Here is a 15,515-nt window from a genome sequence, read left to right on the forward strand (position 1 = left end):
GGCCCAGCAGTACTGGCATCAGTAGGGAGCTCATTAGAAATGCAGAATCTCAGTCCCCACCTAGACTAATTAAATCAGAACCTGCAATTTGACAAGATCGCCAGAGGATTCGTTTGCCCATTGAAGTTTGATAAACATTATAATGAAAGGAAGTATCAAAGATAAAATTCTAAGATTCCCCTAACCATCTGAATGGACTCCTCTCCTCCAAGGGCATTCCAGAGTTAACCTGAAAAACTAGTTCCTGCCATGATGGAAGAGGGGGTCAGACCTGCCCCATTATACCCTTCAGCATTAATGTCAGCACAGACTTTAAGACTGATAAGAAACATTTACAGTATGTTCTCCCCCAGACATTCCTTTCTATTGTTAATGACTCTTTCAACTAATTGCCAATCAGAAAACTTTTAAATCTACTTGTGACCTGGAAGCCCCCACTTCTAGTTGTCTCAGCCTTCCAGATCAAACCAGTGTAAATCTTACATGTGTTAATTGATGTTTTATGTCTCCCTAAAATGTATAAAAGCAAGCTGTACCCCAACCACCTTGAAAACATATCGTCAGGAACTCCTGAGGCTGTGTCACAGATGTGTTCTTAACTTTTGCAAAATGAACTTTCTAAATTGATTGAGACCTGTCTCAGATACTTTTGGGTTCACAGGAGGATACAATTTTTAGGTTTCTGTTCTGTTTTGAAGGACAAGAGATGACCTCAAGAACCTTTAGCATTAATCTCATCTCTTTAAGAGCCTTCTATCTAGCTGAGTGATTTTATTTTCATGCAAAAGTTCTCCTCTTTTTCTTTTGCAAATAATGATGACACCTGTCATTATGATATGTGATGATAATAATAGCTAAGATTTACTGAGTACTATGTGCCAGCCACTGTACTGTTTCATGATTATCTCATTTAATCTTCATAGTTAATCAATTTAATATTTTTACAATCTCTAGCTTACAGATGAGGAAACAGAGGTATAACAGATTAACTTACCCAAGATCATACTGCTAACAGAATCCAAACCAAAATTTGACTGTTAGACCCAAGTGGCATTATTTGCAGACTGAACTATTTCTTAGCTAATAAGACCTACTCTACTGTTCCTGTAGTGACAATTTTTATCTGATACTCCCATTAAAAAGAAAAATGTAGAAAGATGCTGTATGGACCCTAATGAATTTAGAATTCTTCAAAGCTTCTAAGCAGTATCAGAATGCTTACAACCAAACTCTTAAAAATATTTCGCATTCATAAGCAGTTGGCATATTTGTGGATATACACTGTATTGTAGAACATATTTCAAAAAAGAAAAAAAAAGTGGATTTTACAACACCAGATATTAGGAAAATTTTTTTTCAACATTAGAAGGTGCTGCTTTTAAATTTCTTTGATAAGATTTGGACCATCTGAACTACAGCAGTACTATCCTGGTGTGCTAATGCAGGCTTTTAGGGGGAATAGGCTAAGACCTCAACAGGTAACAGCAGAATAATTTCAAATGAAACATACCTCCTGCTAGTGGGTCTCACCCATTAACCTTAGAGTATGACTCTGTTGAATCTTTGAAGGTAAGGCCTCCTAGGGGATGCCACCTAATTCATCACAGAGAGACTAAGATGGAAAATGTTTCCCAAATGACTCTCTGTATGTTCTTTGACCTGAAGCTTCCACCCTGGATGAGTGAGTGTTTTCCAAATTGTTGTTTTAGTTCAGTGAAAGATGTTTCTAGTGCTCTTCAAATAGTAGAACTTTTTGTTATTGTTGTTCGAGTCAAGGCAAGGACAATTCTTTAGCAGCTATATTCCTTTTCTTATTTTATTACAATTTTCCTTTATGTATTCAGTGTTTCATCATATGCCTTTTACTTGTAAGGTTGTAACTCAATTAAAGCATTCAAGCATTTTAGCCTTGTGCATTAAAGACTATCATCAATAAATTCAAATGGGGCTAACCTTGGAGTGACATCTTCATTTCTATTATAATATACAATCTGCGAGTCTTTTCATATCATTGGCCACAGCTTGATCATACTCTCATAAGTAAAGACCTTGGAAATTTAAATGAGTTACTTCTTCATCTTTAGCCAGTTGGATTCATTTATTTATAAATGTTTATTTCGAGTTATTTCACTGAGCTCAAGTGGTTGATTGATGTTTCATGTGACCATTTGCCTTTTCAAAACACAGGAATATAGCTGGGACATAACTTTCCAATAGCTTTTTAATATGAAAACCTATTTTGTGTATGGTTTTTTCTGTAATCACTTGTGCATGACTGAGCTTAAATGGTTTGCAAGCCTTGCTGATGGATTACAGAACAAGCAATGAACTTGCAGTTCTTTCTGAAGGGATTAGATGATTTTGCACTGTGGTGAATTGTGCATTTTGCCACTCATTTCACTCTTGCTTAGGTGCTGTTTGGTGATTAGTTTTATGAGATATGATAAAAAGTCCTCTAGATGAGCTACACAGGGCAGATAGTGCCTTCTGATAAAAATGACATTCTTGTCTAGTCATGATAGGCATGGGATAGAAGATGATGATCTGTTTGTATGCATTTCCAAAAGGAAAGCTGAAGAACTCAGTTAAGGAAGAAATAGTTCAAGGCCTTTTTACCCTTTACTACTTTCAGGCCCATGGAATCATATAGAGAACCCCAGGTTGCCATTGATGCCCACTAGCCAAGCTATGGCAAGTTCTTGACTTGTACCATTTGTTTCACCAACTTGTAGTATTACAGCATTTTGTTTTGTTTTATGTTTGGTGGCTGATATAATAGGACAGAAATACTGTTAGATGTTTATCTAGCACAATAATTGATCACATAATTAATCAAATATATTTTATATTTTTCTTCCAGAGAGCCACCTAGTCTTTGAATTCAACAGTTTTTTTTAGCTTTTAAAATGTATTAGAAAAAGGGTAATAAAAGCAAACAGAAACTATCACTATAATAAGCAATAAACAGAATTAGCTTTTTAATTTTTTGTGTGTGGAGACAATGTATTCACAGGTTTCAGAGTATGGCTACTTGCTGTGATAGCTGAGGTAAGTCACAAGATTTTACAAAGCCCTTGCAAAATGGAGATAATGATGCACCCTCCTTTTAAGCTTGTGGAACTTGTGAGATTTGAATGAAATGATCTATGTAGATTACTAAGCATAGTAAATAGTTAATTTTCTAGAAATGTTGGTGTCTTCATCTGTTTTGTGTTGCTATTACAGAATACCAATGCAGAATGCCACAGGCTAGGTAATTTATGTACAATGGAAGTTTATTTGGTTCATGGTTCTGGGAACTGGAAAGTCCAAGAACATAGCACCAGTATCTGGTGAGAACCTTCATGCTGTGTCATCCCATGGGGGAAGTGAGAAAGGCAAGAGAAGGTGAGAGCAAGAGAGAATAAGGAAGCTGAACTTACTTTGATACTAAGCTACTACTGTGATAAGAACAGCAATTAATTCATGAGGGCAGAACCCTCATGACCTAATCACCTATTATTAGGCCTCACCTCCTAACACTGTTGCATTGGGAATTAAATTTCCAACATGTGAACTTTGAGGACACATTCAAATCATAGAACTTGGTTGCTATTTTATGTCCTTGAAGCCATGCCAAGTGTATTCTCTGTTTAGACTTATTTTCCCATTTTATAAGTGAAGAAACAGATATGTCAAAAAAGCACAATTTTTACAGTCACAGTTAATGGGCTCAGGTTGTCTCATATCAAAATTGTAGCTATAATTCTGTGTTTAATGCTGAACATAATTTTAAGTGTTTTTCTCCATAATTTTATCAGGAAACTGAAAATCAGAGATTTTATGTAATATACGAAAGACCCTCAGGTTACAAAGTCACAAAGCTGGGATTTGAATGTTATTCTGCCTGGATTCCAGATAGTCCTTGCTCATCACCCTGCTCTCTGAACACCACATGGGATTATAGTATTTGAGGAAAGGGCTTATACATTTTTTTATTATTTCCTATTCTTTTTTGTTATCTATATTCACTAAATATTTCAGTGATGGTTGAAATGAACAAACTTTAAAATACATAAGCAAAAATACTAATAAGATACTACTTTAAAATTACCAGAATAGCTAAAACTGAAAAGACTGACAAAAATAAAATGCTGGTAAGGATTTGGAGTAACCAGAACGCTGATACATTTTTGGTGAGAGTGGAAATGGTACAACCACTTTGGAAAATTTCTGAGTATTTCTTTTTAAAAGTAAACATACACCTTTGCTATGGCCGGGCAATTCCACTTCTGGGTATTTACCCAAAAGAAATGAAAACTTACGTCCACAAAAAGACTTGGTGAAAATGTTTATAGCAGTTCTGTTTATAATGTCCAAAAACTGGAAAAAATACAGATGTTTATCAATCAAGAAAATAAACTGATGTATAGTCATGTGATAGACTACTGCTTAGCAATAAAAAGGAATAAGATACTGCAACATGCATGAACCTCAAAAACATTATGCTAAGTGAAAGAATTATACAAGAGAGTACATACTGTTTGAGTACATGATGGTAATTATGGTTAGAACAAGCAACATTAATCTGTGTTAGTGCTTCCCTCCCTAAACATAGTGACCTGCTCCTTACAGGCGGTAATAAGAGACTTGCAAGTGTTTAAGGAAACACTATGGCATGTACTTCTCGGACAATTGTAGAGGGATTGTTTAAGAAAACACAGTCATGTACTTCTCGGAAAATTGTGGAAGTCTCTTAAATGAAACTATTCTTAGTTACTTTTGGAAGTTGACATTATTTATGTCCTCACTGTGGGCAGTTTTACCTGCAACATGGGTTATCCAATTAAAAACACTGATAATAAATTTATCTCTGACTTTAGTTAAAATGATCAATGACAGCATTTTGGTTCTGTAAGCCATTCAAGCCAGTTTGAACTCACTGGCCTCGGTTATTTTGTTATCTGTATTCATTAAATATTCCAGTGATGGGTGAAAGAAACATACTTTCACAAGAGATGTTTTGGATGATAAAATTTTACTTGGCTTCTTCCCTGTGGGCCAGAGCAGAGTTTGTACAATCACTAATATATCCTGCTGTGTATGAACTAATGCCTTGAGGTAAGCAGAAAGGTGAATATGGGACCTAAGGAGAAAGCCATCTGGTGGTTTATCAGACTTGTTCAGCTGACTGCGTCTGGGACCCTGAGCAGGGCGTGGTTGAGATATACTGCTTGAAGTTCTATTGATAGGACCTTTAATTAAATGCTGTATTAGACAAATTGAATGGATTACGTCCTAGCACTAATTAGTCACTGAGAGAATGGGCTACTCATGGTACAATTCATGGGATGCCAAGGTGGTGTAGAAATGAGGAGTGGAGATTGTTGTGAGACAGTTCTCCATGTGCCTTTTGCATTTCTGCATGTATTAAGGGTGATGCTCTTTGTTCTGGAAGTTCCTTTGTTACAGATATCTTTGTTCAAGATCATCTTTTCAAGGATGTAAGCAGGCATGGTCACTGCCCATTATAAAAGTTTCAGTTTCCCCATGGAACCAGGATGAATATTGACACAAGTGACAAGGGGAAAGACCTGAGGTTGATTGATTGGCAAGGAAGTCATCCTACACAAAGGAGAGTCAGCAACAACTGACTTTGTCTTTGAATCTACTTCCTGATAGTAGACCTGTAATCACCTTCCCATCTTTTTCTCTCTTTACTAAAAAATGCATTTGAGGACTATTTGTTATTCATAAACCATACCATCTGATTAATGTGTTAACTAACAGTTCTTTTGTTAAATTTACTACCAGTTCATATTTTGTTAAAGGTCATCATCTTTCCTCTTGCAGAAATCCATGTATTTTCCAGCACTCCATCCTCACTGTCAAAACTGTCAAGAATGTAAAAGTTCTGAGATTGTACCCTACCTGCAAGGCAACAAGTTAACCTGGCATGGTTTCATGTCTGCTGATAGAAGCTATGAGGCTCCTAAGTCACAGGTAAAGAACTACTTACATTCTTTATTTCTCACAGTAATAGCAGTAACTAGAATATGAGCATGTTTTTCAATTTTCATAGAGAAGAGGGCTGGATGATACCTCAGTAATACAATAGGTTGCAATTTAGGAGAGAAATCCTGAGCTTAAGGTGCCCGAATCTCTATAGTGGGTAGTTAGCATGTTTGCCCTTTGCTCCAGAGGGAGATGCTTTCTGTCTTCCAAGACTGTTCACAATACAAATATCCTCAAAACTATAGTCGAGAATAAAGAGTATTTAGTACATAGCTCACAGTCATATGTGTGGAAATGTGAGACACCCATGGAGAATTGTCTCCAACAGTTCTTCAGTGGCACTCATCCTACACCTGGCTTCATATTCCGTGACCTGCTCACAGCAGTGCCCTTCATTATCATTTTGCTTCAACTTCCTCCTCCTTATCACTCTTTGCTTGACCTTATCCTCATCTAGAAGTGGTCTTTCTATAAAATCTTCAAACTCTGAAATGTCAAACTCTGACCCAAATATTGCAATTTTCTTTTTTCCTCATGGAGACTAAACAATCTTTGAAATTAAGTCTGACTTGAACCGCAAACCCCTTATATTCCTGCCCTATCTTTCCTTCTGGCTTCACTCCCTTCCCTGTCAGGCGAAGCCCCAGCTACTCTGTCTACACCGGTGTCAATGCCTTTGTCCCTATTCCTTCTGTTATACTTGTTTGACACTTGCAACTCTGGATTATCTACTATGTCTTTTCTCTCTTTCTGTTGGCAGGCTTTCCAACAAATGTGGAGAACATTGAATGACCTTGCTGATGAAAACATTAAAAATGATGATTTGCAATTTTAGCAGCTTCAGGCCATCTCCCTAGTTGAGACTTCTTACTTGTAAAATATTTTGGAGAGATGGCAAGCACCACAGCAATGAAAACTGAAATAGGCCTCAGATAATGGTCACAATAAATGTTTATTATAATGGTAGCAGCAAATATAAGACACTTTTCTGTCTAACATCTACCTGGGTAATGGACCAAAAGCATTTTAAGTTTACAGTGTGAAAACAATTAATATTTTCTTGAAGCTAGATTAAAACAACCTAAAATTACATACTTGATAGATCTATATTATGGTTATCTTTACTGAATCTCAGTTCAAGTTCAGGGATGTAACTTTGCAAGGTGACTTGCGAATTTTCTTGTTTTTCATTTTGTTATTTTCCGTTAGACAGCTAAACACATTGCTATGTGTCAAAAGCTTTTGCCATGAACGTAGGTGAAGAAAATGTGAGAGTGAATACTCTGATGATGGTTTTAGTTTATGATGCATTTCAAGCTGTGCCTCTTCAACAGTTAAATCCTTCAGCATTTTTAGTGGGATGAACCATCAGGTATTTAAAAAACTTAAGCACTTTTGTTTCAAAGAGAAGAGTCAAGTTTAATGTCAATTGGTGAAAGCATAGGGTATGATGGGTTTTAGGAGGGAAACCTGAAATTGTACAGGGTATAAGCATTTTGACATTCTTACTTTATGATCCCTCCCTCAAGGCAGTTTTTATTCAAAATCAAATTTGTGCTGACACTATCAGGCTTCTGATATTTAAATTCATGATAACAAATGAGGAAAAAATTAAAAGGTAATAAAGTAAATACAGTTTCAAATGAGGGCAAAAATGAGAGGAAGTCATCAGCTGACAGGAACATGAAGTCCATATTATTAATGCATAAGAATGAAACAAAAAAACGGGTGTATTAGGGAGGTTTTGTTTGTAAGTTTAATTGAAATTTAAAAAGTCTTTCTGTTTTTTTTCTTTTTCAAAAGCAGTGTCAAAAATGGTAGATCTTATTCTTGGAAACAAAAACCTATTTAACTTGCTGTGAATCTGAACCACAGATGCTACAATATTATCAATATGATAGACCTTAAAATAATTGTGGGTGTCCCTTCTATAGTGGGGAGAGTTTTAGATTTGATTGCTATTTCTGGCTGGCTCCTCTATTAATTTAGATGAGCTGCTTAATCTCTTTAGGTTTTCTTAAAATAAATGAGTATATTAGATAATCTTTAAACTCACTTCTAGTTCTAAAATTCTTTTGCATTCCTCTATTTCCTATTTCCCTCCTTTTTTAGAAACATAAAGTCCTTGCAGAATTTTTTGGAAGTAATTCTTTTGTCTTCACCCTGGTCGGTCGGTCGGTCGGTCGGTCGGTCGGTCTGTCTGTCTGTCTGTCTGTCTGTCTGTCTCTCTGTCTGTCTGTCTGTCTGTCTGTCTGTCTGTCTGTCTGTCTCTCTCTCTCTCTCTCTCTCTCTCTCTCTCTCTCTCTCTCTCTCTCATCAGATAAAGTGTAGGTCTGAATTTTTGGGAACATTATATATTTACGTGGTAGTTATCTTCTTTATGCTTTTGAAATATTTTCAGTGCTGTGTTTGTGCTCAGTTTCTTTTGATAAAGATAAAAGCAGATTGCAGGACACTGTGATCATCTCAGTGACAGTCCCTTGGGTATTTTTTTTTAAAACAGCAATTTATTTTAGAAAAGCTGAATGATTTAATGTACATTAACTCACTGATGTTCACATGGGTCTAAGGAGTGGGAAGGGCTGGTATTTTACCATTATGTGCTTTTACAGACAGGCACAGAGGAGCCACTGAAATGCTGTGGAATGAATATAATCTGACTAAAAGGTATCTCAAATTTTAACCCCCTCTGATATGGGAAAAGAACACCCAGTGCTTGCCTTCACATAGCACTTAGCACATTCCATTGTACTTCCTTATTTATGGATCTTTTTTACCCACTAGGCTGTGAGCTTTTCAAGGACACTGCATAACACATAATGAGCCCTGTATTGTTATTTCCTGAAATGACATGGAACTTACTCAATGTAACACAGGTTCATTATTGCATCTGGCCCATTTTTGCAGCAGTTTTGCCAGATTCTTGCTCTTTGCCAGGCATAGATTTCTCAGACCCCCTTCCCCAAATCCCTAAATTTCAAAGCCTAGCAATATTTGCACAAGTAATCAACTTTTTATATAATCATATTTCTGTATATTTTACTTTACATTAGCCACTTTTTCAAGGTTGATTAAATAAAGCTTTCTCTCTTACTTGATTCCTATTTTTCCCCAAAGTAACAAAATCTTACCACATTATGGAAGTGACTACAAGTAGGAAAAAAAATGTCAGGTTGAGATGCAGATTGTATACATCAAATTTTAAAATTCCTGTGATGGTGATGATAATGGTTGTATCTGGAACTGTGTGCTGTTTCCTTTCTGCCAGGCACTCATGTGTTTTATAAGTATGTATCTATTTGCTTCTGAAAATAATACAGTGAGGTAGGTATCATTCTCATAATGAATTGAGAAATCGAGATTTAACAGCTTTGCCTAAAATCAACAACTAGTTAGAGGCAACAGGCCTCACATCTGTATTTCTCTTTTAGAGTCTATACTCTTAACTTTCTCTTGGATAGAAATTAATTTCAATATTTCACTTTAAATGCTTGGCAAGGAAATCAAAATTTTAACAGACATATGAAGATTTTTGGTAATTGCTGACTCCTTTCACGGAACCCCTAGTAAGTAAGCCAAAGTCAGGTTGTAGATTGTCATTTCTAAAGAGGTACCACCAATAACTTATTGTCAATTTTTTTTATATTTGAAATTTAAATGTGTGCATTTTTTAAATTATTTGCATGTATACTAATATATTATTCATATGCAATTAATTGTTTGAGGAAAGAATTAGAATTTTGGTTGAGGAAAGAATTAGAATTTTCTGTGCTTTGATGCAGAATGTGGAAAGAAGTTAATTGCATAGTAAACATTTGCTGTTTTGGTTGTTGGGCTTTTGATTCTTCCTCCTTTTGGTAAGAACTCTGATTGGGTTTTAGGGAACCACCCCTGCCCCATTGTCAGCCCCGGAAGTTTCAGTGAAGCAGCTCAGCATTCCCTTCTTCCAGGGGCAGAACATGTAACCTAAGATTATTCCAATCAGTCATTTCTTTTCCCCTGGTTATAGTTACTGGTTACTGGTTCAGAGATAGGCACTGCAACACTGACTAGTTGTCTTCACAGCTCAACTAAACGTTTAAGCTCATTTCCATACATTACCCTTGATACCAGTATACAAAGAGGGTTATAGGAGAGAAAACACAGTTTTCCAGTAGAATGGAATTAGACATTCTTTCTTGCAAGAGTCCTTGCAGCAGTCCAGCTTAGCAATAAAGCTAAAGTACAAGAAAACATAATCTGCATTGCACAGGTAAGAAAATCAGCGTGTCCCCCAATAACCAATATCATTTGTAACAAATCTTTAGGCTTAACTTAAAGGGTCTCTTTGAGAAACGTCATTTGGAAGAATCACTGAACTCAAGGTCCAAAGCATGGCAGCCCCATTGTTGAGTTGATCTATAGTTTCTCCAAGTCCAGATGCAATTTACTAATCAACGGTCCTATTTTATGAAAACCAATATTATCTAGCGATATCCTGACCCTTGACTCTTACCAGATGGCCAGAGGAAGAGAGCTAAACAGTTGAACAAAGGTCAGATTCTCATGCAGCAGGGGAAATGGTTCTGTTAACCCTTTATACATAGATACTGAGTTCCAAGACTTTCAAAACATGTTATCAGGGAAGCAGGTTCTTTCTTTGCCACTAGATTTTAAGCTTGAAAGGAGATATCACAGTGAACTGCTGTGGCCACATTACTACCATGAGTGGAGAGGCTGTGTAAGAGTGGACCTAATCCAGGGGAAGCAAAACTCAACAAGATGGGAAGAGATACTTGAGACCTGGTGGTTTCAATAAACCAGGACTAAAACCTTTTTATTCAAGGATCTTTTAATCATTTGAGCCAATTATTTCACTTTTGGCTTAAGCCACTGTGTGTTAGATGAATAGAATTGAGTTCTGACCCGTTGGTATAAAGGGGACAATCAATAAATTCTTGTTAAATGCATGGATGAAAATTGGTGATTATTTCTGTTTTGATAGGCAAAATGAGGACAGATTTAGAAAAATAAAAAATGACATCTACAAAAACACTGATGCTTAAGGATTGACAAATATAACCCCATTGTATCAAGTCATTCAGGTTTAGCAGTAAAAAATAAAATGGAATAAAAATCACAAGAGCTAGAAAAATGGCAACATTTTGTGAGTTGAATGTTGGCATTACAGCTTTGCATCATTTAATTAGATTGATTTATTCATCATGTTGTTCAACAGTTGTTGAATAATTTTTATGTGCAGAAGAAAAAAGCCTTTTGACTTTTAGAAAGTAGAAATGTAAGGTTGTTGCACAGGTGCACACCTGGCAGTATGATTTGCTGCCTCCCTCCCCTTCACCTATATCTGGCATTTCTCCCCATGCTATCCCTCCCCAACTCCCCACCCCCCCACTATCCCCCCTCCCCGCCAACAGACCCCCGTGTATAGTGCTCCCCTCCCTGTGTATTCACATGTACCCCAAAACCTAAAATGCAATTAAAAAAAAAAAAAAAAAGGAAAAAAAAAAAAAAAAAAAAAGAAAGTAGAAATGATCAGGTTAAACTAATTCATCTAAGAAGTGGGAAACCGAGTGCTTAGTGTTGACTTTGTGAGAGATTAAATGAGGGCATAGCTGTGTGCTCTTATTTCTCTCTTCACAAGTTGTCGAGAGATTGTAGATACACACAAACATTTGGGTTTATGTTTGTGTTTTATATGTTCACAAATGCAAACATATACACAAGCATATATAGACATAGATATGAATAAAAGGAGATTTGTTATGAGGAACTGGCTTATATGTTTATGGAGGCTGAAGAGCCTGAGAAGTCTGCTGTTTGCAAGCTGAAGACCCAGAAAAGCTGATGGTATAATTAAGTCCACGTCTTAAGGCCTGGGAACCAGGGCAGCCAATGGTGTAAATCGCAGTCCAAAAGCAGAAGATAAAATGAGATGTCCCAGCTCACTCAGGAAGATAAAATTTAAAAAAGCAAATTCTTTCTTCCTTCACTGTTTATTTTATTCAGGCCCTTAATGGATTGGGTGATATTTACTCTTATTGGGGAGGATAATCTACTGAGTTCACTGATTCAAATGCTAATCTCATCCTGAAACACCCTCACAAACACAGCCTGAAAGAACATTTAATTTGGGCACCCTGTGGATCAGAGAGGTTGACACATAAAATTAGCAATCGGAGGTCATGTATGTAAAGTTCCTGGCATCAGGGCTGCTGTGCTGCCCAAATCCAGGGGTGGCTTTCACCCTGTGTCTCCGTTAATGAACCCTGTTGTCAGTGCCTCTTCCTAGGACTGCCCCTGTTCCCTCATGATCTGCAGTAATGAGTGCTACAGCTGTGATTTTGAACAGGCACAATTGTGGAACAGAATCAGAAAGCAATTTTACATTTGTCTTCCTTCGTTAATATTCAGTGGGAATGTTAATTTTTCTGCAACAGTTCAGAAATTCAGTAAGATGCTCTACTTTTCTGGTTATTCATAGGTAATACAAGTGGTACTGGTCCAGAAGTTAAATTGCCTAACCCCATAGGATTGTCAAAACTTCACACTTGATTTAAAGTGAAAATATCTGTCTCTGAGCTGAAATTTCTGTGGGCTGGCTGCATGCAGTTACAGAGCATATTGACAGCTGCTTCTTCCCTTCTGTACCTCACATGTTCTTCTCTCCATGCCTGCTAACCATGATTTCTGACTCTGCTGGCATTAGAGCTGGGCCGAGGGTGTAGAGAAGATATCAAAGAGGACAGGAAAGTTGTTTCCTTCACCAGTACTGCAAACACTGCCCTCATTTTCTCTGAGCTTGGTGGATGTGTATGTCTGACTCTACTGTGGGACTCATTTGCTGTTGTTTTTTCTTTTTTTAAGAGATTCTCCATCTCTGGAAACCCCTTATTCTAGAGTATTCTTGACAAGGGAAGATGTTCCTTTATTATATCTTATCTCATGTAGCTGTTTCCTCAGCTCCTGAGAATTCAACCATTTATATCTCGCTACTTTCTGCTGAGGACCCTTCAGCTTTCCAGCCCACTCTCTCAGACAAGACCTAAAATGACTCCACTTTAGTGCTCTCTTGCACGTGGCTTCTAGAAAATCCCTCTAGAATTCTTTGTTCTGATGCATTCTAGGAGGGCAGGATAATTATCAAATTGCTGTCTCACCTGTGCTCTGCCATAAAGTGGCTGGCTAGTTTTTGCTCTTAGATTTCTCAACTGTGAATCAGATAATTCAGTCTCTCCCTCACTCTGAAATAGCAGTTATTAGGTTTTCTGAGTAGTCCTATTGAAGCTTTTTCACTAGATATGAGGTAAAGAATGACACACATTCCCTCACTTTTTGGGAAGATTGAGGTCCATAGCATCCTCGGCTGGGCATGGTGGCTCACACCTATAATTCTCGCACTTTGGGAGGCTGCGGTGGGCAGATCACCTGAGGTCAGCAGTTCGAGACCAACCTGGCCAACATGGTGAAACCCGTCTCTACTAAAAATACAAAAATTAGCCAGGTGTGATGGTACCCGCCTACACTCCCAGCTACTCGGGAGGCTGAGGCAGGAGAATCGCTTGAACCTGGGAGGCGGAGGTTGTAGTGAGCTGAGATCGTGCCATTGCACTCCAGCCTGGTGACAGAGCAAGACTCCATTTCAAAAAAAAAAAAAAAAAAGACCTGTCAATTTTTTTTTCAAAAACTATTTTTACTCTTGACCTTTTATATCCTTAATGTAGGTGTAAGGATCTAACTGGTTTTCAAATACTGCTGTTGCTGGACTTTTCCTTAGTTCAGCTGAAGACGGGGTTCTTGTTGGTCCCACAGCCATGAAAATTTAGGCTTGTAGGCAGTTTAGAGAATGAGTAAAGCAGGGTTTTATTGGGTGAAAAGGGAAAAAAGGGGAAAACAGGAATTCTATGCAAGGTCAGTGTCCCTGCTAGAGCACTTCCCACCCACCCTTTGAATCTCAGGTTCCACGTAGGGAGAGGAGAGGCCAGGCTCACGCCCCACTACAAAGGGCATGACCTCTCTGAGGCTCCACCTCAATGGGAAGGATGGTTGGAGTTTCCCCGGGGACCCCTCCCACCTGGCTTTTCACTACTTTTTGAAATAATTAACTTTATTGAGATTTTCTGATACTTTAAAAAATCAACATATGACTACATGAACCTATTTTATTACAATTCAATGAGTTTTGACAAATGGATACACACATGAACTCCATTATAGTCAATATACATTTTCATCAATCTAAGAAATTCCCTCATGCCCCCTGGAGGTAAATTCACCTCCCCACCCCTAGGCCTAGACAACCACTGGTCCACTTTCTGTCACAATAGATTAGCATTTTATGAAATTTCTTACAATTGGAACCATACAATATGTACTCTTTTATATATACCTTTGTTTGCTAACTATAATATTTTTGAGATTTGACCATGTTGTTTTGTGTATCAGTAATTCATCCCCCTCCCCCGCCTTTTTGCTGAATAGTATTACATTGCGTGGTTATAGCACAGTTTGTCGATTCATTTACTATTTATGGCGATGCAGGTTGTTTCTCATTTTTGGCTATTACAACTTAAGTTGTTATGGCACAGTCTGGTGATGTAGTTGGTTCTCTCTATGGGACTTATTCTACTGAAGGTTTGTTTCAGGCTTTTATTTTTGTTTAAAACTTTATAATTTTTACATTATCGTGGAAGATAAACTATAGCTTAAGATTCATCTTCTAAATGACTTGTTTTCTTTACTTATGTATTATCAGGTTTCATGTCCTATTGTAATCCACAATTATATATATTTGTCACCTTTGGGATATTGGGCAATTAGTTGTGAAAGGGACCTTTAGAACCAAGTAGGGAGGCCCTGGGATGCATAGCTGTCTGTACATGTAGCTTTTGAGCTAGCCCTTAACATGCTCAAAGAACAATTAGTTGATAAAGATGAACACCACCACTCACATGCATTCCAGATCATCCTCTTGTTGTTAATCCTGTTCCTGCTATTCTGCAGTTACTGCTTTTGGTTGTCATGGGCTTCGATTCTTAGTTCCTCTTCAGGGATTTTGATCAAAACAGGAGCCACCACAGGTACATTACTTCTTCTTGACTCAGTCCAGATTCTCTTAGGTGGTTCCTAAAGGGTGCGTGTTTAGATAGACACACTTAAAGTCGTGTCATATAAGAAAAAGTGGAAGGAACTGGACATTCTTAGCATAATAGAGAGAAGACTAAATATAGATAAAATTACTATCTTCATATATTTGAAAGCCTGATTAGAAGGAATAAGTTGATTATTTTTCTTGGTGGTGGGTTCCAAGGTATAGAACTGATTATTGGGTAGAAGATTTGGGAATAGCATTTTTGCCTTGGTAGTCAGAATCAGCTAAAAATTGAATGGGCTGTGGTTGCGAAGTAATCAACTAATGTCATTGCACATGTTTTAAGGTTATATACTTGGAACTAGTAGAGTAGCCAGATTAAATAAGATTTAAAGTTCCTTCTATTCCTGAGATCTTACGACTCTGTGATAGA

The 15,515-nt window shown here is 37.3% G+C and overlaps 1 long non-coding RNA gene across 2 annotated transcripts in view; it reads left to right on the forward strand.

Annotated features, from left to right (window-relative positions):
- Positions 1-15,515, forward strand: part of LOC105728785 (uncharacterized) — a 504,990-nt gene that overhangs the window by 29,276 nt on the left and 460,199 nt on the right. For both annotated transcript variants that reach the window (XR_010338568.1, XR_010338569.1), the window contains exon 2: positions 5,833-5,982. This is a non-coding gene — a long non-coding RNA (uncharacterized LOC105728785). The remainder of the gene's footprint in view (positions 1-5,832; positions 5,983-15,515) is intronic.

This window comes from Aotus nancymaae, unplaced genomic scaffold, assembly GCF_030222135.1.
Source record: "Aotus nancymaae isolate 86718 unplaced genomic scaffold, 86718_ANA_hifiasm-v0.15.2.pri h1tg000062l, whole genome shotgun sequence".
Taxonomy (NCBI): Eukaryota; Metazoa; Chordata; class Mammalia; order Primates; family Aotidae; genus Aotus; species Aotus nancymaae.